This window comes from Myxine glutinosa, chromosome 11 (assembly GCF_964187855.1).
Source record: "Myxine glutinosa chromosome 11, kmMyxGlut1.1, whole genome shotgun sequence".
In the NCBI taxonomy this organism is placed as follows: Eukaryota; Metazoa; Chordata; class Myxini; order Myxiniformes; family Myxinidae; genus Myxine; species Myxine glutinosa.
In genome coordinates, this window is record NC_136271.1 from 26,051,090 (window position 1) to 26,076,832 (window position 25,743).

Consider the following 25,743-nt stretch of genomic DNA (forward strand, 5'->3'; position numbering starts at 1 on the left):
ATTGGCTGAGGCTTGTCACATCATGGCGATGGGTTCCCGGCTCGCCATTGGTCACCTGGGCCGTGCTTTTGGCCATGCCTTCCTGCTCATTAAAAATGGCTTCCCTTAACTAACAAGGGTTTGAAATCCTGTCTAACTTCAATGCATATTGGTTTTCATTACTACACAATGGGAAAGGGCTAATCTTTACATTCAATAGAAAATAACTGTAGAAAATTATAGAAAATAATAGTCAATAGCAAACTGACTACTGCAGGCTACATGTTGTCATGCAATGAACTATAGGGGGTTTGTCTTTATGGCACAACCGCAACAGTATATAATGACCTCGGCCAAAGTTCAAACGACGTGAGTTTAATCTCCACATGAGAGAATTCCACATCGCTATTTGGGCGGTGTATACGCTAACAGATCGCTGTCTCCATCAATCTTGCCGAGGCCGTAACACCTATCGGCTCAAAATCCTTTTAACTGTTGACTTGGTAGTTTTTACAATGAAGGAAACATTAACAATGTTGTTAAAAGTTTATTTTGTGATTAATTTGTGATTGGAGTTATGTTGTTTCGAATGAAAAAAGAGATGTCGAGTTCAAGTAAATGACGACATGCCGTGATGGTTTCTAAACGTGAACTTCGCGGATCGCCATATGCAGATTCACCACGGACCCACGATCGATGTTTCTATACGTGAACTTACCCGTTTGTTTGCGAACGGGTACGTTCTTCATGGAAGTCCTTCACGAACTTGCTGTCCATGTCTGACGTGCGACTGAAGGTGCTACAGGAATGTGGAATTTATTGTTTTCATGCTTTCGCATTCGCCGTATCTGCATTGCCTGTTTGCTCCTGGCCTCCCACCCGTGCGTAGCACGGGTACCTCACTAGTAAATAAAATCTGACATTCTGTATTCTTGCCTCATATTCATCTTTTGATCTCAAATCCAAATTTCTTGAGTTTATAGCAATAATAGCAAATTTGATTACATTGTTCCAATACTTATGGAGGGCACTACATATAGTGTAAGGTGAAAAATGACAGTAAGCTGGAATATTGTCTTTATCTAGCAGAGATGTACAGCTCTCAGTTGAAACAAAGAAAGAGTTAATGGAATTGGAAATAGCAGGGGAATCATTACTGTGAATGCCCAGTAAATTGATGGCCAACACCTGTTGTATATTGGAGGTGATGAGCTTAATGTAACAGTACCATGAGCTTGGGTTGTCATGCTTCAGATGTTAGACGCAGTTACTATAACACTCTTGCTTATATTTTCCGTAGAACCTTGTTTCGGAGGAATTTCCAGCTGAAGACCTTCTGTGAAATGTTGCTTGTCGTTGTTGTATTTTTAAAAAAATGTTTTTAATGTTGGAGGCTTCAGGCATGGACATCGTGTATAGCCCTCATCGATGCCAGGCCTTAAATAAAAGAGAAGAAAAGTGTATGATGAAAAATGTATGATGTTTGTTTGTGAGAAAGAGAGATTAAAGCTAGCCCAGTAGCTGTAGTTTGAATGAGACAGAAAGTTAGACCAGCAATCCTGACATGGAGTGTAAGATGGTTCCAGGCACCACTTTAACGCTCCTAAGTCAGGACATGACCAACAGTATGAGATTTTACTTCAGTTGCTATCCATGGACTAGCTGTCGCAGGCAGTCTGGATGTCTTAACGAGGAAACACGAATTAATATTGCAGAATTCAACTCAGTGTAAAACTGTGCACATTTGTCTTCGACATCACAATTGGTGATAACTGGGACGTCGAAGACAAATGTGCTGTTGTGAGTAAGAGCAAAGGAATTCACGATTAGTTCTCCAAACCACTAGTTGTATCCGAAGACAAATGTTTCGACCAGCTGTGCCTGTTAACCTTTCCCTGTTAACCCCAACCCTGATATACCCACCCAAGGTGGGGATAGGTCAAATCAGCAGACCAATCGCAGAGCTGTGTTATTAGACCTCGTGACATTTATCCAATCACAACAATATGCCAATAGCAAGTTTGTATTACGAGTGCTCCATATATTTCAAGGAAGGTGTGTTAGTTATGCTTTCAAACCTTGTTGCCTGTGGTGTTGTAATGACCTAATGAAGACCAATCACGTCCCACTTTGTCTTTGTCCTCCTCCCATCGGTGCATTTCTAGTGTGCTTACGTACTGCTGCTCACGGATCAGCCATACTCACCGAAAAGTCTGAAATGGGCAGCGGGAATGAAACAGTCGGGTATCAAACCCAGAAGAAGATGCTCTTCACAGATGATTGATTCAAAGTTGGAACTCTTTGGCGATAACCAATAGCAGTTTGTTCGAGGGCTGACCAGGAAGCAGTATAAGTGACTGTACAACTATTGAAGGTACCAATAACCCTGACTAGCGACTAGGACAGGCAAGTTCTGATCCCTCATGAGTCATTGCCATTTCCTCAAGCAATGTCGGGTTTATAATGGCGCCGACGGTGCCTTGGCGCCAGGCCCACAATCAGGAGGGGCCAATAGTGATCAATATTTCATTTTAAAGTGTAAGTATCGTGATACGTTGCAATAAGGAATATGTTTAGAACTTCGTGGGATCAGAAAATGGCAGGCTGTTTTATCCACAGTTGTATATATATATTTTTTCATTTGTTATTTATTTATTTATTTTATGCACACTTGTGTATATGTCCTTCTGTCCTAGAGATACCACTGCTGTTACCTTCGTGGCAGCTATCTCCATCTGCAGCTTAAACTTGTAAAGATTGTAAATAAAGCTTATGGACAGCTGTGTGCTGAGTTAAAGACTACTTCTATGTCGATCTCCTGTCTTTTGCAATAGTTCCCCAAATGGGGGCCCACAAATTGTTTTGGTGCCAGGCTCAAAAAATGTAAATCAGTCTCTGCCCTCAAGAACATATCTCATTGGGTGGGGATTCATCTTCCAGCAGGATAATGACTCCAAGCATACAGCCGTTATGGTTAATAAAAACGATGTGAAACATAAAGAGGTTGATGGAACACTTTTTAAAGATGCCTCAATCTTAACAAAGTCCTCAAAGGAACGTCATGGAGGCGATGTGGAGTTATGTGGATACTGACAAAGGTAAACAGCAAACAAGCACTTTGGATGAATTGTGGAAAGGGGTGCAGGATATTTGGAACAACATTCCACAATCATGGATTGATAACCTATGGGAGCATGAAAACAAGGTGTCATGCTCTATATATAGCAAGGGCCTCACATAGCAAATACTAACGCACTGTATAACGTATTCATGTCGTTTTTGGATATGGTCTTTTATATTTCTGCTATAAACGTATTCATACAAGTGAATAAAAAAATTTATCCTAAATTAAAAAGGCAATGTAGGGATGACAAACTACAGTCTAAAAAAGGTCCTAAACAAGATAGGGATGATGTTGGTTTCGAAAGTAGCGGACAGTATTGCCATCACATAACAATCCCTACATCACTGCCTCCAGACTATTGTCTAGGGCTAGGCCTAGATAAAAGTATTAGAAGCTCCTACATAATTTCAGGGACTTCTTGCAGCTTCAGTTGTCTTTCCTACTTTTCTTTTTTTATCAACTTAGAGTAACCAATCACAAATGCAGATAATTATAGAATGCTGTTATTAGAGATGTCCATGCACTTTGTAAGAAGTTGATGATCATGTACTGATATTATAACATTGTACTCAGGCTGCTAATTTGTAGATTCTCAGTATGTGGCTATACTACAAGAGATATCAAGTATTGTTGTAACCAGTGAAGTGTTTGTAGAAGCTTGAAGCAATAACTGATGAAGTGTAAATGTGACAGTGATGTCGGGATTGTTATATGATGGCAATACTGTCCGCTACTCTCTAAACCAACATCATCCCTATCTTGTTTAGGACCTTTTTTAGACTGTAGTTTGTCATCCCTACATTGCTTTTTTAATTTAGCATAATTTTTTTAATCACTTGTTTCTGTAATTTTTTACAATGTGGAATAACACAATGGTATGGTACTCAGAGGACACCCAATCTTGGAGCAAAAGTCCCAAGATATCTTAGTCAGCAAATTCAAACACTGCATGTGTTCCTATATTGTCTTACGTAACCCTGACTGTATCTTGCAGCTCTGTCTTATTGCTCGTTTCTCAAAGAGTAATGTCTTCATCCAGCCTCAGGCCACACAAGGACCTGCACTTAGAAATGCCCAAAAGAACTGATGTGGTTTGAAGGTTTCCCTCTAACCAATAGGGTGGGGACAGAGGGGAGGCGCGGAACCTCTCGAAGAATTTATGCACGGCCGGACTGAAAGATACTCTCGTGGTTTTTACTGTTTTGCTTACTTGAAGTGTCAATAAAACTAATTATATACTCCAACTGCAAATGTCCTCGATAAACTACTATGAGAGTACGAAAATGTACTCCAACCTTTGTTTTGTATCAGTGGGTGGGGCCGACATTTTTTATCTGCGTCATCCCGACGTTAGTACGTAGAGTCGAGAGTGCCAACACACTTTGTGAGAATAGTTTTGTAAAATTAACTTCAATAAATAACTTTATCAAGACAAGATATAAGTATTTATCTGTAGTATCCAAATCCTGGTTCTGAGAAATCAGAAGTCCTCGGTAATACTTGAGTAGATTCTCGCCAAACAAATACAGTCACTATAAATCATCAGAAAGACGTTAGTCAAACACACTGTACATGTGACACGCTTTCTTATCTGTGCATGCGCATAGCAAGGTTCAGGATTGAGCGAGTAGGGAAACTAGGATCTGTATATGTAAATATCAATTAATAATAATAATAATAATAATACATTTATTTTATATAGCGCTTTTCAAGAAGCCCAAAGATGCTTAGTCGACTTAGTCGAGCTTAGTCAAAGCTTAGTCGAGTCAATTGATTGACTATTGACCACTGCAGTCGATGCAGTATGCCAAAACAAAGATAAAACTGTTTTATACGACGGCCTCAGTGATGCGCTGATGTAACGAATCTGCCACTGAGAACCCGTGACTGGAGGGTTCGTGATCACGTGTCCCTTGTGCGGTGTATAGCATTGCTACCTCACTATTATTTTATTTTCATAAATGTAACAATGAAAAACAAGGCATTTCCTGAGACATGATATTTCTGCTGATATTATTTGATGCCACATAACATTATCACACATAACGCCGTCACTGAGGCAAATGTGTCTAGCGGCTCCGCCCCCATCAAGCTGATTGACCGTCATAGCCACGCCTACCCCAGTCCTTTTCTTTTACATAGGAATGTAGTTTTACGTACTTGTCGTGGAATCCTTCCAAGCTACGAGAATTATAATACCAAAGGATGTTGCAGGAGGTAAAACTCTATCGAATGATAGCAGAATCATTGCCATTGACAGAGGCAGCTCGGAAATATGCCGTCTGAAGAAGCTTATTATTATTATTATTATTATTATTATTATTACTAGCAACGGTACCCACCCTATGGACGGGGCTTCAATTGTGAAGCCCAAATGAAAAGGCAAAATATCAGAAATTGAAGGCTTTTTATTTTAAACGATTTATATAAACATCCTTTAAATCATATCACATGCAAATCATCAAAATCTAAACAGTATTTGTAGAATTTCAATAAAAGCCACATCACTGTTCATATCGGTAAATATTATTCCATCGTGTTTCAAACATATACAACATATATTCATGATGATGTCATCAATGCCTTCATTATGACGTCATGATTTGACAAGTAGAAGGCTTGATCCGATCAGTTTGGAATTTCTTGTGCATGATCCACAAAAAAATTGTATGGGAGAATTAAATTGACCAGTGGGGTTACTCGTGGGAATCCCATGGGCATGGACGTGTGTGACATTTAGACATCTTCATTTAGATGTTGCACATTCAGTTTTACAAAATGGTTACTGGCAATTTATCAGATCCACAAATGATGTAATCTACACAATGTATTTACTTCTGATAACATGTGAATGCATATGTGTGGTGTGTGCACATGGGAAATACAGTTTAAAATGTGTAATTACATCTCATGTAAAATGTGACTTCAAGAGCTCAAATCCTCTCCCTCCCCACCCCCATCCCTTGCACATCACGCACGCTGCACCAGGGAGTGGATCACCCACAGGGGAGTGGGTCACATAATGGGGAGTGGGTCACACATGGGCGCACACATGTGGAAGTGGGTCACACACGTGGGAGTGGGTCACACACGTGGGAGTGGGTCACACACTGGGGGAGTGGGTCACACACTGGGGGAGTGGGTCACACACTGGGGGAGTGGGTCACACATGGAGGCACACATGGGGCAGTGGGTCACACACAGGGGGGGGGGGGGTGTCACACATGGGGTGCAGGATCACACACGGGGGGGGGGGGGGTCACACACGGGGGAATGGGAGAGGATAACGACGTTCATTGGTGTCTTGTTCTGTTCCCTCATTCTTTTATTCATTGTGAAAATGACAATTACAAATGACCTTCATGCGCAACTCATTGAGACAGCGCTGACATAAAGAAGCAGGAATGACCACCCTCATGCCCCACATTACACAACCTTGAGCTAAAGACAGCTCGGATGCACGCGACGCATATGGAGCATATTCTGACGTCGAGAGCAATTCGCACCAAGAACCTGACAAAACAACGTGGCAGCACGTGATCACGATGAATGGCAGCGGCCACTTCCACAGCTATTATTAATGTAATTACTGGACCAGATTATTTCCCGTCTGTGTTTATTTATTTATTTCACATATGTGGATTGCATGTCCATGCACACGTGAAATGGAGTTAATTTTATTAATCCTGGATGTGAACACGATTGAGTCATCCTTGAAAACTCGTGCGAAAACAACAACAAAATTTTTTATGAAAGATTTCACGATTTTATTTCCTATTGCTATGAAATGCATCTTCTTTGGGTGGTATATAATCGCTCCGAACAAAACAGGCATTACCTGGTTTCCTTTGCTTGAGTTGTTATCAAAATGTACCTTTGTTTCTTCAAAAAGGAATTTATGATCGAAGACGTGTTGATTCAGTCTTAAAATGCACATCAGAGGCCTGTCAGAGGCCAATGGAGCCATGACTCTTCTTCATTTTAAAACTTGAATGTACCGAAAACTTTTCGCTTTACAAAGTAAAAATAGATTAAAACCAAACGTTATTAATAAATATTGTAATCCATAGTTCGTTTACATTATTATGTACATTTTTGAAGTACTGTTTTGTTAATTCCATGGTTGGAAAAGAGTTGACTCATTTTAAACAAACTCTGTATATACACCCCAGGGATATGGAAATATATAATTGGACTTCGGTTCGATCTCGAACTTCAGTATTCAGTCGCTGTACTTTTACTAAGTAATAATATAAATAACGAAGTCCTGGGAACGTTCTCTCCTCTCCTTCCCCTCTCTCCTTCCCCTCTCTCCTTCCCCTCCCTCCTTCCTCTCTCTCATTCCCCTCTCTCATTCACCTCTCTCCTTCCCCGTGCCCACATAACAGTCGACACATTCAAAACGACTGTTGGAATACATGTTGCCGATTTTCACAACTTCAGCTGAAACTGAGACTTGAACCATCCCTGCAACTGTGATGGTGAATTAGAGTCGAGATAAAGCCGTGAGGGAGTCTCAATGAATGGCCCTTATGTTATAGGCCTTTGAAAATGCATTTCATTCTATAAACGGTAACTTTAATCGAGTTTTATTCCCGTTTTTTGCAACCACATTGAAAACCATGTTAGCGACTGTGAAAAATGAAATGAGATATCGAATTATAGTTGAAATAAAACTGTGAGAGATAACAAGCCACCGCAGGCCTAACAAAAGAGGCCTCAAATCTATGTGAGGAAAGAAAATGGTGGTGATTTGTTTTTGAAGCCTCTTGCAGAATGGGTGGAGCTACTCTCTCAACAGGGGAGGCCACACCCATGGACACACCCACCTTACTCACAGACAGACAGACAGAATCACCTACGGAGAATATAAAATAGATTGTGGCATCGGTCATTTAATTCGGCAGCCATGTTGGATTGAACATAAATCTATGATATCAATAAACCACACAAACACAGCGGCTAATAAACACCACACAAAATACAAATAAAGTCCTGGCGATGGTCTGCAATTTCTGATTGCTCTTTCTTATTGAGAATGTATGTAAGGCTTTGTTTTTTTGGATGCCTGCCATCCTTTTACAATCTCCTCCTTTAATGGCCACAATTATTCCCATGTTCTTGTGGGGCTATCCGGGGGTAGCGTGGTCTAAGTCTTTCACGAAGTGGCTGGCCAGACCTGTCGTTCAACTAAGGTTAGGGCAGGAATTTGGAAATTGTTCCATGGTGCTGGCGATGGATCATCTACTCTTTGCGAAGGACACCGTGTGATATTTAACATCTACCAACTAATGCTAGCAGATGAGACGCCTGTTTAACGTCCATCCGAGGGACAGCACACACACTGACCAATTACCCTGCATGTGAAACACCGGGATGTCAGTTTATAACTGGAACGACATTCGAACCCAGGCTCGAGAGCTTAGAGGGGAGTGCACATACATATCTCTAGGCCATCCTGCCAGCCCAACTTTACTTTTACGACATTATCCAAATTTATTTTTCTCAAAGTAAGAATCGTATTAATGTTCTGGAGCATTTCAACAGCCAGAGCAGCAGTAAAGCATTCTTACTGGATGACCTTGCCATGGACTGCTGATCCACATTGTTGGAACAGTACGATTGCCTTGGGATCACTTGGCAGCTGGGTTTTAGAAAAGCTGGATTTTAGTATCAAAGCTCCTGCCATGAGAGGGATTTCTGTTGGGCACACTTGATTTGCACAACACAGCAATCTTCCTTGACCTTCACCTTCACCCCAACACTGATACCAGTGCCTTTGAAACAACCGGCAAACATTGAAACCGATTTCAAAAACCTTCAATTGAGTTACATCAATCAAAGAAACAACCAATAAGGCAAAGTGTGGTCTATTCCACCCTGTCAAGATGTTTGTTCCTACAAGACATAAGAGCTTGCCTAGAAAATAAAGAGAGCAAAAACATGAGGAAGGATAAGCAGTGATGGCGACACTCAAAGCTTCTGCATACAGCGAAATAAACCCAGCAGTAAGATGGGAGACAGACATTTTGCTACACCAGCAAATAGCAAATCTGCCAAGCCCTTGCTCAAGCCTGTTTCAAGCCATGTCCTGCAAATCAAGAGCCACGGAGCGTGAGTTGGCAGAAAGGTGGGCAAAGAAGATCTATTCTCCAAGAGATATGGTGGCAAATTGTGTCTTGTCGAAGGCTTCGGAGAAGGAGCACAGCTTATCAGAGTGACTGCCAGGCAGATGCATCATAACTGATGATGGGGAAGAGCAGGCAGATGGAGATTGGGTAGATTTTTACTACCTTGAACCGACATCTCACAGCGTGATTAACTGTCCCGTGGGATTCCGGTAGTGATCCGCAGCTTGCCATCCAAAAGCCGTATCGTTGAAATGAGAGCACAATCTGCCACGAGGGGAAACAGTGTGAGAAAAAAATGGTAACCTATTGATTAGCATTGTACAGGCAGTCTCCTTAAGAATTACACCTTTTTCAATACTTCCAACTTCCTGGTTTTCTCACAGCATACAAAACGACCATTCCTTTCCATAAATGCCAAATAATTTTGCTTGATTAATGTCTAAATATATGATGTCAATGGGTGATCTAAATATATGATGAAAAGGGCAAGCCACCTAGTATAACCCTTGCCAAGAAACTTCTTCAGCAGCAATGAACCTGCATTCTGGCAAAGCACCAGAATACAGATTTCATGGAGAGTTGCGTTAGGAATTACTATTACTTTGGATACAAAGTCAAGGTGTGTGGAAGAGCTAGAACACAGAATGGATCAGGACACAACAGAACAAAAGGAGCAGTAGAAAGAGAGGGGGAAACACTCCAGCAGCAGGATTGAGGGACAAATTTGAGAGAAACTTGGACAAATAAGAGATGTAGGGAAGAATGAGGACATGGGAGGATGCACGGGGTGGACAAGATGGATAGAGAGGCAAATTCTCACGAAGAATGACATAAAATATGGACACCCGTGTGGGTTTTGAATGCAAGGAAAAGACTGTTGTGCATAGTGTGCTGCCCACACTTCATTCACATCGCACAAAATTGCCTGTACAAATTGCCATGTCAGTGCCAGGATGCTAAAATTAAAGCTGGACTATTTCTGGCATCGTCCCCTCCAAAATCCCCCAAATAGCTAGGCCAATTCATTCATTCACTTCTGTGCAATTTTCCATCTGAGCAAGGAAGGACTTGGAAAGTTTATAAACTTAAAAACCTGGTTACCTCTGCGACAGAAGGTGAACGGAGGTCTGGTTTTCAGTCCCCTGTGTCTGACTGTTTGTTTGTGAACAAGATATCTCAAAAAGTTGTAGACGGATTCGGACGAAATTTGGTGGTGAGGACGGGTGTGTGACAAGGAAGAATTGATTCAATTTTGGTGAAGATTTGAATACAGCTCAGATATTTTTTTAAGTGATTCATCGTCATTGAGCGATCGGGCCAAAAATGACATATAGCACGATATCTCAAAAAGTTGTGGACGGATTCGGACGAAACTTGTTGGACAAGTTGGGCGTGTGACAAGGAAGAATTGATTCAATTTTGGCGAAGATTATGAATCCGGATCCAGATACAAGAATTTTTTTAATTTAGAGTGATTCTTCACCATTGAGCGATTGGGCTAAAAACAATATATATCATATTTCAATAAGTTGTGGATGACTTGTGACAAAACTTGGTGGATGATTTGGGTAGGTGATAATAAGAACAAGACAATCAGATTTTGGTTCAGGTCCGAATCCAGATCCAGCCTATCAGTGGATACAAAACGTAAACTGTTCAGACAGGTAGAGGTATGCTCTTTACCGAGAGCCGTTCTAGTTTGTCCATGTAATGCGATTGAGGTATTCGTATGTTGTTGAATCGTGTTTCAGAAATAAGCTGAATGAACAGTGGTGACCTTTTAGAGACCAAATTGTAATTTGAGAGTCTACGAGTTTGTTGATAATTCAAAGCCCTAGGCCCAGGGAATTGATCTGTACCGTGAAAGATCATCCTTTAAAGAAGTACTTGTGTATTCTCAAACCTGCAAAACTTTTTGTCGCTATTTCATGACACTGCTTTTGAAAAGAAAATAATCAACAAATAGGGCTGTGCCAAAAGCAAGCTGAGTAATCTATGGTGCAAGGAAAACAACCCAGCAATTATGAGTAGAAACAATAATTTAATAAAAGATTTCCAATGAGAAGATGATTTTAATGAAATTTAAATATGCAAAGTGGCTGCCACAAATTTTTAAGACAATATTGAAACTGGCAGATGCATGATGCGCAAGAAGTATCCACTCGTATGAAATTGCACCTCAAAACTTACAATTAAAAACCTTAATCCAAACCCGGATCCATTTCCAGATATAATTCACTTCTTTCCAATCATCCACCCAACCCCATTACCCCTATCTCCTCCAAACTTGTTTTCCTTTTATCCCTGCTTTTTGTCATCCACCAGCTGATACACATTTAAATGCACAGATATATACATCTATTGTGCAGAGCTAGCCACCTCTGTCTGTCTGTATTGTTGGTGTTGTTGTATAGCCCTGGACAGTTCTCTCGGACAAGCTTGCAGGGAGACAGCCAATCAATCTAGCAGAAACGACCCATAGATATGCGCCTTATCCAGGAGGCTGTACCCTGCCTTCACTAAGTGAGGACCATGACAGAGTTAGAAGGAGAGAGAGAGAGTTAGAAGGAGAGAGAGAGAGAGTTAGAAGGAGAGAGAGAGAGTTAGAAGGAGAGAGGGAGAGAGTTATAAGGAGAGAGAGAGAGAGTTAGAAGGAGAGAGAGAGAGTTAGAAGGAGAGAGAGAGTTAGAAGGAGAGAGAGAGAGAGTTAGAAGGAGAGAGAGAGTTAGAAGGAGAGAGAGAGAGAGTTAGAAGGAGAGAGTTAGAAGGAGAGAGAGAGAGAGTTAGAAGGAGAGAGAGAGAGAGAGAGAGAGAGAGAGAGAGAGAGAGAGAGAGAGAGAGTTAGAAGGAGAGAGAGAGAGTTAGAAGGAGAGAGAGCTTGCTTCATCAGCAAGGGTAAATTGGAATAAGAGCGTAGCTCTTTCTCTGTACCCAGATACCGTATCTGCGTCACAGGCTTCACATATGGTTCCCCCAACTCTTCCAGGAGGAATGTTATGGAAAAAGGATGGGTTAAAATACTTAGGCATCTATTTGGGAACTACAAGCTATATGAAGAAAAACTAGGATGGTTTCCTCGATAACATAAAGCAGAAACTAGAATTCCAAAGAGAGAGTGAGAGAGAGGGGAGAGAGAGAGAGAGACTTTTATGTCCTTTTATTACAAAAGTATAAAATGAAGATTTTTTACAGTCAAAACAAAATAAACAAAACAGTTACAAGCAATTTTACCATCGGGGAAGTCAAAACCAACAAACCGTTAAGCTACCAAAAAAACACAGAAGGATATTTAATAAAGACTAGAGAGAAAGCACCAAATGACCCTCAGATATTTCACAAAAATCCTTTACACACCACATTCTTTCAAAAAGTTCAAGTTGGCTGGAAAGCGAATAACAGTAAAAATCAAGTTTTATCCGGCTCTCGCAAAAAGCTCTGAGCATTGCTACAGTATCTGTACTGTACAAGTCATTCTTTATCTTTGATTTTCTGGTTTTGTAAATTGCCAATTTTGCTTGGGAGATAAAGAAGTTTGCAAGAATTGTTGCTTGGATGTTTAAGGGGCCACTTGGCCCTAAAATAAACATTGGAAAATTGAAATCAATGGAAAGACGTGCAAATAGCACTTTCAAGAAAACAAAGAGAGGAGTTAAACGACTGCATTGAATATACGCATGGGCCAAGGTTTCTCTCTGTCCACAAAAGGGACACTGATCACTTGTCGCTTGTGAAAAGCGGTGAATGAGAGTTTGTGGGTATTATCCAATGTGCGATTCTCCATTGGAGATCACCAGCACGTTTTGGCACAGGATTTTTATAATACCATCCCCAGTTTGGGGAGAAAGGAGGAGTGTGTGGCAGGACTGCAGACCACTTACAAGGTGCTGGGGAAGACAAAGAGGAGAAAAGAGCTTTTAAATATTGGAAATATAAGGTTTTGCGGTTACCACTGGAAGAGGAAAAGGAACGGCCAAAATTTATTGGCTCCAAGTTTTCAGAGGCCGACAAAAGAAGGTTGGGGAAAGGAGAGAGGCTCGGCTCAGAGGGAGGTACAGGACGAACCAACCAAGGTTGGGAGGTACCGTAGGCATGAAGCACCACCCTTAGACATCTGTCTAGTTGGTGAGATGATCCGACGCCAGTCGCCAAGGCAATAGCAGCAACACTTAGCCACTTGTCATTTGCATTGTCTCTAAGGTGGCACACTTTGGTTATTGATGCAGCCACAAACTTTTGAATGAAGGCCCTGCTGCTTCCAAAACCTTCAAAAAGTGAGTTGCAAAACAGTGGCTCGTTGAAGAACATGGATCTCTCGTACGTAGTACGATCCCGATGGCTTTTGAGAGCTTGCCATGCATTTAACAAACTTCGGTAGAAAGAGGGGAGTGAAGAGAGATCAAACATTGTCAAGTCCATTGGAAAAGCTCCTTAGCATGACCGAAATTCTCAAAACGACCCAAAATGCAGCATGCAAGTTGCCTCCAAAGCACAACAGGCTCGTGCAAAATGGACCATATCGTACGTAGACGAAAAGCCATGATTCGGCATTTTACATTGACAAGTCCTTGACCACCCTCAGGTATCGGCAAATTTAATCTTTCCGGTCGTAGCCAATGCATTCCAGACCAGAAGAAATGAGTGACGCTCTTCTGTATTCCGTCGATTAACCCAGCAGGTGGTTGCAGAGCCAAGACCTTGTGCCACAGAATGGAGGTAACCAGGTTGTTTATGACCAATACTCTGCCACGGTAAGACAATTGGCGGAGTAGGCCTTTCCATTTTATTAAAAGCAGTTCAATGCGTTCAGGCAAACCTTCCCAGTTATGCCTGATGAAATCTCCAGGACCTAGAAAAACTCCCAAAAACTTGATCCCATCTCTTCTCCAAGCAATATTTGCGGGGAGAAGCGGGGGTGAAGGGGGGGGGGTGGGGAGAATGGGGGGTGGGAAAGGGATTCGAGCCACAGTGCCTCAGTCTTTTTCCAATTGATTTTTGCTGACGAGGCTCTGTTAAAAAGTGCTAAAGCATGCATCATCTTAGCAATATCATCAGAGTTTTTGATACACACACATATATCATCAGCGTAGGCAATAGTCTTTATAGTGTGGTTTAAACCTCTCACAGTGAAACCAGTCAAAGACTTTCGAAGCGTGTTTAAGAGGGGTTCAAGGGAAAGGGTATACAAAGCACCTGACAGTGGGCAGCCCTGCCTAACACCTCTTTTAATACAAAAGGGGGGCACAAGCTCATTATTTATGTTTAGCAGGGCAGATACGTTTGAATAACACATATGTATACATGATAAAATAAAGGGTCCAAAACCAAATCGATTTAAGACTTCGGACAAGTATTCATGCGAAACGTAATCAAAAGCCTTCTCCTGATCTAGGAAAACAAGGCCAACACTTTCATGATGAATATCACAAACATCAATCAAATCGCGAATAACAGAAATACTGTCATGGATATTACGACCAGGAACACAATAAGTTTGGTCCATGTCTACAATGTTCTTTAGGAAGGGTGAAAAACGTAAGGCAATAGCTTTGGAAAAGATCTTGTAATCAGTACATAGTAGTGATATTGGCCTCCACTGGGAGATGAGTAAAGGGTCGCCTTTCTTTGGAAGCAAGGTAAGTACTGCTCTTCTGCAGCTCAGCGGGAGTTCCTTCTTTTCGAGGCTTTCCTGGAAGACTGATAGCAGTTCAGGGCCAATTAGGTCCCAGAAAGATTCGAAAAATTCTGACGGTAGACCGTCGATGCCAGGTGATTTCCCTTTGCCAAGGCTCTTTAATGCGATGGAGAGTTCCTCAAGTGTGAGTGGTTTCTCCAGGCTCTGCCTTTGCTCTGGGGTTAAGGTGGAAACACCGTCAAATAAGTGAGAGACACCATTTAGGTCAACTTCTTTTGTTTTGTAAAGGTTGGAGAAAAAGAGTCTAGCTTCCCTCTTTATTCCTTCAGGGTGAGTGATGACAGAATTGTCAGGGCGTTTTAGAGCAGTAATTTGGGGGTGAGGAGCCTTCGATTCAAAATCAAAGAAGTATCGGGTTGGCGTGTCCAAAAGGTTGAGCTGCTGAAACCGTAATCTTTTTAATGCCCCTTGGGTTTGGTTCTCAATTATTGTATTAAGGAAAGCTTTCTTTTCTTTCAGTCTCAGTTCTTGTTGGGGAGAAGAGTGAGTTTTTAAATTTGTTTGAATTTGTAGAATTTCCTTTTCTAAAGTAGCCTTTGTTCTACGTTCCTCTTGTGTTCTTAGGAAACAAAATTGTTGACAAAATCCTCTACATTGGGCCTTTATGTTGTCCCACCACAAACGCTGATCTGTAAACTGGTGTTTTTGATTTAATAGAACAGACCATACGTCTTTGAAAGCAGCCCTAAAGGAGGGGTTTTCTAAGATGGTGACATTAAGCTTCCAGAAAGAATGGCGATTCAAGGACAGATGTGAATGGTAATTCACAGTAATTAAATGGTGATCTGAAAAACCAGAAGGCAAAATTCCAGTGGTAGGGGAGAGATTAAAAAATGGTGAATTTATATAGATCCGGTCGAGCCTAGCTAGGGATACTTGGTTGTTTGTGATCTTGCTCCAGGTAAATTGATGCGTCGTGGGATTTTGTTGCCGCCAAAGATCCTGAAGCTTAAAATCCCTTATTATCTCTGCTAATAATTTAGCTGGTCCGGGATGGGGCTACGCACCGTTCCTATCTAGGTTTGGTTGTAGAGTGCAGTTAAAGTCACCTGCCATTACAATACACCTGTGCAGGTCTATTTGCCTCATATAAGGCCCTAATCTAGCGTAGAAGCGTTGCCGCTCAGTGCTATTTGAAGGGGCATAAACGTTCAACAAAGTAAAATTTGTGTTATTAATAACAAATTCTAGGGAGGCTAGATGCCCCGGGATTATGTTTTTAAAGGAAAGTTTTGATGGATGGAAATGGGGATTCAAAAGAAAAGCCACTCCCGCAGTTCGGGAATTGGAATCACTAAAAAAATTGGTCGTTTTCATCATCCGGTTCCATTCTGCATGGGATGCTGGCGTAGTGTGGGTTTCCTGTAAGAAAGGTACGTCTAAAGTTTTCTGTAGTGCAAGGTTCACCACTTGGAGTTTGCGCAGCTGACTCCCGCCACCATTTATATTTAAGCTTCCAAATCTCATTTTTTTTGTTCATCTTTTGCTCTCACAATGTACTTTTTCAGCCTGCTACATTGGGCTTCTGTGAAATGGTGGTCGCTAGGCCGGCGGATGATGTTCCTTGCCGTGTCGATAAACCCGTGCAGGTCAGAGAAGTGATCTTTAATGTCTACGTGTCTCTTTCTAAAAGTGTGGTTGAGGAATTTCAATATTTGGGCTGGTAAGACGTTGGATTCGCTTGTTGTAGGGAACTCCTCAATTTCGTAAGATTCCTCATCTGACATGTCGGAACCACTGTCTGGGAAACTTTCAATTCCTGGTTCTTGGGGCTCTGAGATAACTTGTGCTGTGCAGGTGTCATCCTGCTCCATATTAATAGGAGCAGGAGGGGGTAGTGGAATTGAAGGAGCTTCGGGTAGTGGGAGGGGTGCGGGGGAAACCGTCGCCGGTTTGACAGTTTGAGGTTCTCCATCAGTTTTACCAATGTGCTCAGGCATGTTATGTAAGACCGCCAGCACAGGTACTGCTGGGGTTAGAATATTTTCATTGTGCTCAGAAATTGGAGCCGCTGGAAGTACGATCAGGTTTTCTGCTATCACGTTTCCTCCTATTTTTACGATCGGGTCTTGATGCACTTCGGCATCATTCACAGAAGGACACGGAACAGCTTTAATTTTCCCTTGAGGAGGGATGTAATTCCCCTCCGTTGCATTGTGGGGGAAAGTCTCAGGTAAGGGCTGGGGATCTACATTCTCATGCATGAGCAGTTCGTACCGGTTGCTGGTAGTAGTTTGGTCGGACAGAGGCATTCCCGCAATGTTTGACTGAAAAACTACCACCTTTTCGTTACGAGGTGTAACTGAATCCTGGGGTGTTTTTCTCTTCCTTAATGAGGAAACAAGTGTAAACCCATCCCAGATGTTCATGTTCGTTTTATCAGCGGTCGTTAAATTTGGTGCGATGTCATCCGAGACAGTAGTTGAGGGAGTTTGACCGTCAGTGTTGGGAGGTAGTGGGGGGTCTGAGACAGTAGTTGGGGTAGTTTGTCCGTCAGTGTTGGGAGGTAGTGGGGGGTCTGGGACAGTAGTTGGGGTAGTTTGTCCGTCAGTGTTGAGAGGTAGAGGGGGCACAGTATTGTCTAGAGAGCCTGTCTGCTCGATCACAGAGGGTGCAGTTCGGGGACAGAAACGTTTTAAATGTCCGAACTTTCCACAAGTGAAGCATTTTAATGTCTCGGTTGACGCATATACTTGGTAGTCGTGATCTTTTATACGGAATTTAATTACCACGTTTAATACTTTGTCCACGTTGGATGTGGGAAGTACAATGTACGCCTGGCGTCGGAAAGACATGACGTGCTTCGCCTGTTCACTCCGACAGCCCAGCGGCAGCATTTTGATCTGGGACACGACTGTACCATAGCGCGATAGTTCCGCTACCAGCGACTCATTTTTTACAAACGGGGGGGCGTTGGATAGGAGTATTTTGACAGCTGGGGTATCGAGTGGGGAAACTAAGACGAAATGTCCATTGTCTGTGGACAGACCAGCCGCGACAACCTCATGCACGAGGCTTTCCTCGGCTAAAAAAACAACGATACGTTTATTCATCCGTGACGCTGCACGGATCCTTTCCATTCCAATGATATTCCCAATAGCAATAACAATGTGTTCCACACTAACCTCATCGGGAGGAACGCACACCACGCCATGCTTCCGTGTGAAAGCTTCGAAAGCCGCATACGGGGAACGTGTCGACATTTTACTAATTCAAATTACCCGGGCTAAGCCGAGTTGGGGTCGGGGTCGGGGGAAAAGGAAGGGGTCGGGGGAAAAAGGGGAGCGGGCGGGTACAGTTTTCTGTAAAGCAAGGGGGAAAAAAACCGCAAAGAAAACGCCACTCGGTATGTACCAGCACGAGAAAACGAACGCGGTAAAACACACCTCTTAATGAGGAAAGGGGCGAAAACCCATCGCAAACTCCTTAGAGTGTCGATAGGAATACGACCCACCCGTCGATCTCACCGAAAGGTGTGGGCTCTCTCTCTCTCTGTATCTCAGAGGAAAAAAGTAGAAAAAGCTAGAAGAGAAAGAAAAAGAATCGAGACAGCAACACATGCGAGGGATGTACGAGGGGGGAAGGGAGGGGGGAAGGGAGGGGTGTGGGGGGGGGGGAAGGGAGGGGTGTGGGGGGGGGGGGAAGGGAGGGGTGTGGGGGGGAGGGGTGTGGGGGGGGGGAAGGGAGGGGTGTGGGGGGGGGGAGCGGGCAGAGGGAGGGCAGAACGGGTAGGATAGAACGGGTAGGATGAAAAGTTGCAGCAGCGGGTTGTTGAACTGGGGTGGTGGGGGCAGACAGAGAGTAGGCAAACGTGAGGATAAGAAGAAAAGTGGAAGAACAGAAAATTAAGAAAGACAACGAGCAAGGGGGGGGGGGGGGGGGTAGAAAGATCAAAGGTTGGAGCAGCTCACACCTCACCACACATGCACGGCTGCCATCTTGCCACGCCAGAGAGAGAGAGAGAGAGAGACTTTTCTTCCCCTTTATTACAAGGAAAACAAGTTTTACATGGTGAAGGATGTTTGTACAGGCATCAAAAGAAATAACCAGGAAGGAAAGGGGTAACAGAGAAGCAATATTTTAGATTTATAAATTGATTGTTAAAACACCACCAACCATACCACATAAGGATTGTTTCACACACCACCGGTTTTTAAATAAAGCAGGATCTTGAGTTTCAAACTCAAAAAGAACACGCGATGTAACCAATGCTTTAAAAACAGTTAAAACGTCATCAGCTAAAACGTCAGTGTTCTGCAGTTTTCGTTTCCTCGATAAATAAATGGCAAGTTTTGCCTCAGAACACAGAAAGTTTGCTAAAAGACATTCATTTTTACATTGATACAAAACATTAAAACCAAATATGAAAACACAATGTGTAAAAGTCAAACCGAGCCCCCGGATCACACGTGACAGGATTTTAAAAAACGAGGCCAACCTTGAACATTCAATGAAAATGTGAAAAATGGTCTCTGGGGTGTCGCAAAAGGGGCACAATTCCGAGTTTTCAGGGCATATACGGTGGGACAGGATGTTGCAAGGCAGGATATGGTGCGCTAACCGCCATTGTAGATCACCCGAGCGCTTGACAGTAGGTTCTTTGTACATCACCTGCCAGTTTATTGTTGTGAAACGGTTAGCTTGAAGCAGCGCTCGCCAATGAGCTTGTGGCTCTGCAGGTTTGCCAGGAAAAAGAGTGAGAACACATAGATTGTACACTGAGGATTTCTCCATCTGGTTAAAGAGCCTAAAACTTTGAAATAAAATTAGAAGATTTGGGAAAGGACATTGGGATCGATGGAGGGCATCTTCTATGTCTGGGTCCCATTTTAACCCGGTTTGCTTAAAGGTCCGTAAAATCACAGAGAAAATTCTGCCAATGACTCTGATGGACCTCACGCTGGTGGCCACGGCAATGTCGGCAGCTGGCTTCCATCTATGTACAAGGGGGTTCCTGAGGTGTTTTACTCTGGTAACGCCGACATCAATAAACTTTTGCATGAAAGATCTGTCACTACAGACCCCATCAAAAAAAGAATTTAAAAATATTGGTTCATTTAAAAACATCTGAAGGGAGTAAGCACTGGTGTCGCGGCGAAAAGAAACAGCCTGCCACGCTTCCAGCATGCTTCGGTAGAACAACGGGACCGATGTCATATCCACGTGCTTCGCGTCGAGAAGAAAAAGCTCGTCACCATAGCCAAGTTTCCCAGCTTGCCTAAGCAAACAATGGGCAAAGGCTTTCCATGGGACGTCGGAGTATAGAAGCCTTCGTACTGAAAGGAGGCGAAAAGCCATCACTTTGCTCGTCACATCTATTAGCCCCTGTCCACCTTCTGCAGTCGGCAGGCTTAGTATTCCTGGCCGGAGCCAGTGCTTTCCCCCCCCAGAAAAAATCTACAAAAGAGCTTTGAAGTTTTTTAAGGATAAAACCTGGGGCCTGCAGTGCTTTAAAAACATGCCAGAGCATTGATGCCGCGAGATTATTAATGACCAGAGTACGACCCCGGAAGGAAAGCTGCCTCAATAGTCCCCTCCATTTTATCAACCGCTGCTCGGTTTTGGTAATCAGCGACTCCCAGTTTTTTGAAATAAAATCTTGAGTTCCAAGAAAGACACCGAGGTAGTGTATTCCTTCATTGGTCCATACAAGGTGCCCTGGTAGGGTTGGAGGGGGAGTTTCATTCCGTGGACCTAAGTAAAAAGCTTTGCTCTTTTCCCAATTAACTTTAGTCGAGCTTGCCAGGCTAAATTCCTCGACAGACTCAACCAGAGCGCGAACATCGTCATCGGAGTACACAATTGCACAGAGGTCATCCGCATAAGCAATGGTCTTTACGGGATTTTCTAACGGCAGAGGATAAAACCCTTGTAGCCGTGTGCGTAAACGATGTAGTAAAGGTTCAATTGATAGGGAGTATAGAAGGCCAGACAGGGGGCACCCTTGACGAATACCCCTGGTAACAGGGAAAGGCTGACTTAAGATGTTATTAACTTTGAGCAAGCTAAAAATATTATTATACAATATTTTGATATAACAAATAAAATTTTCCTTAAAACCAAACCCCCGTAAAACAGCAAAGAGATAAGAGTGATCAATCATGTCGAAAGCTTTTTCTTGGTCTAAAAACACCAGACCAACATTTCTATGTTCAGCAATACAAATGTCAATCATGTCACGTACAATAAAAATGCTATCGTGTATTGTCCTTTTAGGGATGCAATAGGATTGATCGGGGTGTACAATCTCCCTAATCAGAGGTTTGAGGCGGTTGGCGAGAACTTTTGAAAAAATCTTGTAGTCCGTGCAGAGGAGCGAAATGGGACGCCAATTTTTAAGCTGCTGGAGGTCTCCTTTCTTAGGTATGAGAGCAAGTATAGCCCTGCGGCAGCTGATTGGTAACAAGCCTGTTCGTAGGCTATCAACTAAGAGGTCAAGCAACTCAGGTCCCAACAAATCCCAGAAGGTTTTGTAGAACTCTGCAGGGATTCCATCAAGTCCAGAAGCTTTACCTGTGGGCAAAGTTTGCAACGCAGTAAGGAGTTCGTCAAGAGTCACTTCCTTGTCAAGTTGTTGACATGCAGGTTCGGACAAGGTGGGCAAAGAAGTGGTTAAGGAACGAATCATGTCTTCTTTAGTGTTTCTGGCGCAATACAAGTCAGAGAAGTATTGTTTTGTCAAGCTTCTAATGTCTTTTGGATCGTGTGTTGTTCGGCCTCCTGGTGCCTGCAGCGAAGTTATTTGCTGGTTTCTCTTTTTTCGTGCTTCCAAAGCAAAGAAAAACTTGGAAGGAGTATCCATAGAGCTGTAGTTCTCCATTCGTAGCCTTATTAGAGCCCCTCTGGCTTGTTTTGCACAGAGTTGAGCAAGGAGTGCTTTCTTCGTTGCTATTAAAGAACTAGTCCTTTCGGCACTGGGAGCTGGGAGGCTTGACTGGAGAGACAATATTTCTTTGGCAATTAGAGATTGCAGCGCAGATTCGTTCTTTGTACAAAAGGAGCTATATTGCTGGCAAAAGGTCCTAATATGGGTTTTCGCATTGTCCCACCATTGTATGAGGCAGGAGTAGGAAGGCTTCTGTAGTAGTAAAGCTTCCCAAAAGGCTCGGAAGGCGACAGGAAAAGCGTCATCTTGCAGAAGACTCACATTGAAGGTCCAATGGGCAGTGCCACGATTTCGAGCCGGGGAGAGTATATGAAGAACAACCATGTGATGGTCCGAAAAACCACTTGGGGTGGCGTCAACATGGTCTATGACGTTTAGAGAGTCATTATTGATGTAAAATCTGTCTAGTCTTGCAAGAGATAGCCGGCCATTTGCACATCGGCACCACGTGTATTGCCGTGCAGATGGGTTCTGGAGTCTCCATACATCCATAAGGGAGAATTTGGACAATGCTCTCTTTAAGGGTGTTGTACTTGATGGGTGGGGCTCTTCTCCATTACGATCAAGGGTGGGATACAGTGTGCAATTAAAGTCCCCACACACACAAACAAGACCATCAAAATCAAGGTGTGTGAGGGACATTTCTAACTGTGTGAAAAAAACTAATCTTTCTGTGCTCGTGCTGGGTGAATATACATTTATTAAAGTGTGTTTGTAACCATTATAAAAGAAATTAACTGAGACTAAATGCCCTTTAGTAATCTCCTTAAAAGTGACATTTTCAGGACAGAAAGAAGGATTTAAATAAATAGCCACTCCAGCACTAGGACAGGTCAAGCTACTAAAGAACCACTGTCCTTTCATGATGCGAGTCCATTCGCTCATGCACGAAGAGCTACATCTTGTCTCTTGCAAAAGAACAACATCGAAATGTTTTTGCTCGACAAGCAGCTTTACCTGAGCTTTACGCAGGGGTGAACGTCCCCCATTTATATTTAAAGTTACAACAGAGAAGGTCATGGTGTAGGTAGGGAAGATTTATCATGTACAGGGAAGTTAGGGTGTGCTTGTAGCTCTTTCCGAGCTTTCAATACACACTTTCTCAGGCGAAAAACTTGTGACTCAGTCACACCAAGTTGTTCAGCCTTAAGGAGGAGACGTCTTGAGGAGTTTATAAAGCCAGACAGGTTCGGCAAGAACGTTGTAATTTTAACCTTTTTCTTTCGAAAGGTGTCCTGAAGAAACTTTAGAATTTCCATGGGTGATAAATCATCATCACCCTCCAGTTCCTTGGCTATTGCTGGGTCATTCCAGACCTCGCTACTAGCGCTAGAGGCGAGCGACGAGGCCCCATCTGAGTCGTAATCCGAAAGGTCTTCATTTTTTTCCCCACACACCGAAACCGATGCTCTCATAACGGGAATATCGTCTTCTACTAAAGGTGCAGCTGTTTCCACAGCGGGAGTTTTAAAAACCGTAACAGGGATTAACGTTTTTATATCAGAGGCTTTGCACTCTCCTTCTGGAGCTGCTACTTCTTCTGCCTCCATTACTTCAGACACTTCATCGTCAGCAGGGCGCGGGACAAGAGCAGGTTTGTGGTTCTTGACTTTAGTTTCAGTAACCGGGGGGGTTACCACAACATCTTGGGGCATTGCGCTTGGTCCTTGTTCATGAGAGGAATGAACGGAAACGTCTTCTTCCATTTCAGCAAACACACTGAACCTATTCTGCAGCAGAAGACCAGCTGCAGGGGCTTCTGTTTCTAAAAAAGAAACATTACGTTCGTTCGACGGCGCTATCTTTTTCGAAACGCTCGCCTGTATGTCCTCATTACCGCTTCCTCTTTTATAACTCCTCCTGGAGGACACGGTAGTAAAACCCGCGTCATCAGCCGGTGAATTATCGATTTCCGCGCTCGAATGTGAAGGCTGATCTGCCGTCCCAGACGCGCCATTGTCATTGCGAAGATCGACATTTGGTTCTGTCCGTCTAGATGTGCCACTAGGATCGGCATTTGCTCCTGACTGTCTAGATGTGCCACCGGATACACACTTCGGACAAGCACCTTTTAAATGTCCGAAGGCACCACACGTGAAACACGTCATTGTCTCTGTTGCGATGTACATTCGATAATTTCGATTTTCAACGACCAACGTAGCTGAAGCATTGAGCGATTGAGCATTGTTTTTTAACACCATGTAACAGTGCCGCCGGAAGGACATGATATGGCGGACTGTAGAATCCGAACGCAAACGGAAGGGAATCATGGAGATTTTTGACACCACGGTGCCAAACTGTGTTAAAACGGACAAAATCTGTTCGTTTTTAACAAAAGGCGGTAAATTAGATAAAGTGATTTTCACCGCCGGTGAGTCCAACATACTAACGTTAACGAAAATATCTGGCGGTAAGGACAAACCAGTTTCAACCGCCTGAGCGACATAGCGCTCCTCGGAAAGAAAAACAACAACTCGTTGGTTCATCTTTGAAGCTGCTAACACATTTTCAAAACCAACGAGTTCACCCAAGCCCATCACGACGTCATCGACCCGAACCCCGTCGGGTGGGCTAACTATTACCCCATTTTTACGAGTAAGTGACTCGTAAATGCTGTTCTGCAAACGACTGTTTGCCATAGCGATAAATGAGCCAAAACTAAGGAAATATTTGAAAAAACAAAACAAAATAGAACCTATCGCAAGCAAAGCCTGCAGGCGAAGGTAAAATGAAAAGAAATAGAATAAGGGAGCCGATAAACGACGATAGCGAAGAACACGGCAAGCAGAGCACAGGCCCGAAGAACACAAGGTTCTTTAGGACTCGCACCAAACTCACCATGCGCGCTCTCTTTCTCTCTCCTGTCTCAACAAAGAAGGAAAAACACGGGGAAAACTTCACAAACACGTACAAGGACACAGAGGGAGTGAAAAGGGGGACGGGAAAGGCAACAACACAACACAGTACTCACAGCTCCTCACACACAGCAGCCATGATTGCCACACCCACGCACGACTCACCAACGACCAGCAGGGGGCGCGAGAGAGAGAGAGAGAGAGAAAGAATTGAATTTGCAACACCATTTATTTCACAAAAAATACACCAGGTCAAGTTACATTTTTACAGGAGAGAAAAAATAAAAACAACAGTTCTTAATGTTAAAAAGAAAAGTACAAATTCGATTCATTTACAACACATAATGCTTCATTAATACACCATTTGCACTCAAAGAGTTTGACATTTTCATTCGCCACATAATAATCAAACTCTAACCTTATTCTTGCAGACACCAGCCCTTTAAACATAGGAACAACATCAAACCCATGCCCATTATCAATTTTAATTTTCCTTGATTTATATATTGAATATTTTGCTACAGCAACTAAGAAGTTTAGGAGAACACCAGAGTCCTTGCAGGAGGGTCTGAAAGATACACCAAAAATAAAAGAGTGTGAAGTAAAAGGAAAAGACAACTGCTCAAAAAGGTGTGTGAGAATCAAGAAAAGAGGTATTAGTCTTTCGCATTTCACATAGGCATGAAAGAGATCCTCCTTCTGGACACAGAAGGGGCATGCTACTGGCACTGAGCTGTCAAGGTGATGAACAAAGGTGTTCGTAGGGAGAGCCCAATGTGCTAGTCTCCACTGGATATCTGCGAGGAACCCGTAAATAGGTAGTTTGTACATATTAGGCCACAGTGGCGTGGCAGGAGACCCTGGCCCTAACCTTTCTGACCACAAGGCCACTCGCACCACTCCGGAGAAGGGTGATGCTTGGTTTTCTCGAAGGAGCTTGTGAATACCCGCCTTTTTTACCAAATGAAAAGGAGATACAAGTTCACCATTTGACTGGAGAGCTGGGAGCACCTTAATTTCAGGGAAAGACAGCCGAAAATCCTCGACATTGTTTATACCTTCCCAGCCAATATTTA

The 25,743-nt window shown here is 43.0% G+C and overlaps 1 long non-coding RNA gene across 2 annotated transcripts in view; it reads right to left on the minus strand.

The window, feature by feature from the left end:
- Positions 1–5,493: 5,493 nt before the first annotated feature.
- LOC137436514 (uncharacterized) overlaps positions 5,494–25,743 on the minus strand; it is a 33,649-nt gene continuing 13,399 nt past the window's right edge. The window contains exons 2-3 of one of the 2 annotated variants that reach the window (XR_013624927.1): positions 7,463–9,498; positions 5,494–7,397 (exon numbers count right to left, since the gene is read on the minus strand). This is a non-coding gene — a long non-coding RNA (uncharacterized LOC137436514). Of the gene's footprint in view, positions 9,499–25,743 lie in introns of both variants that reach the window. The other variant, XR_013624926.1, reaches the window with a different exon arrangement.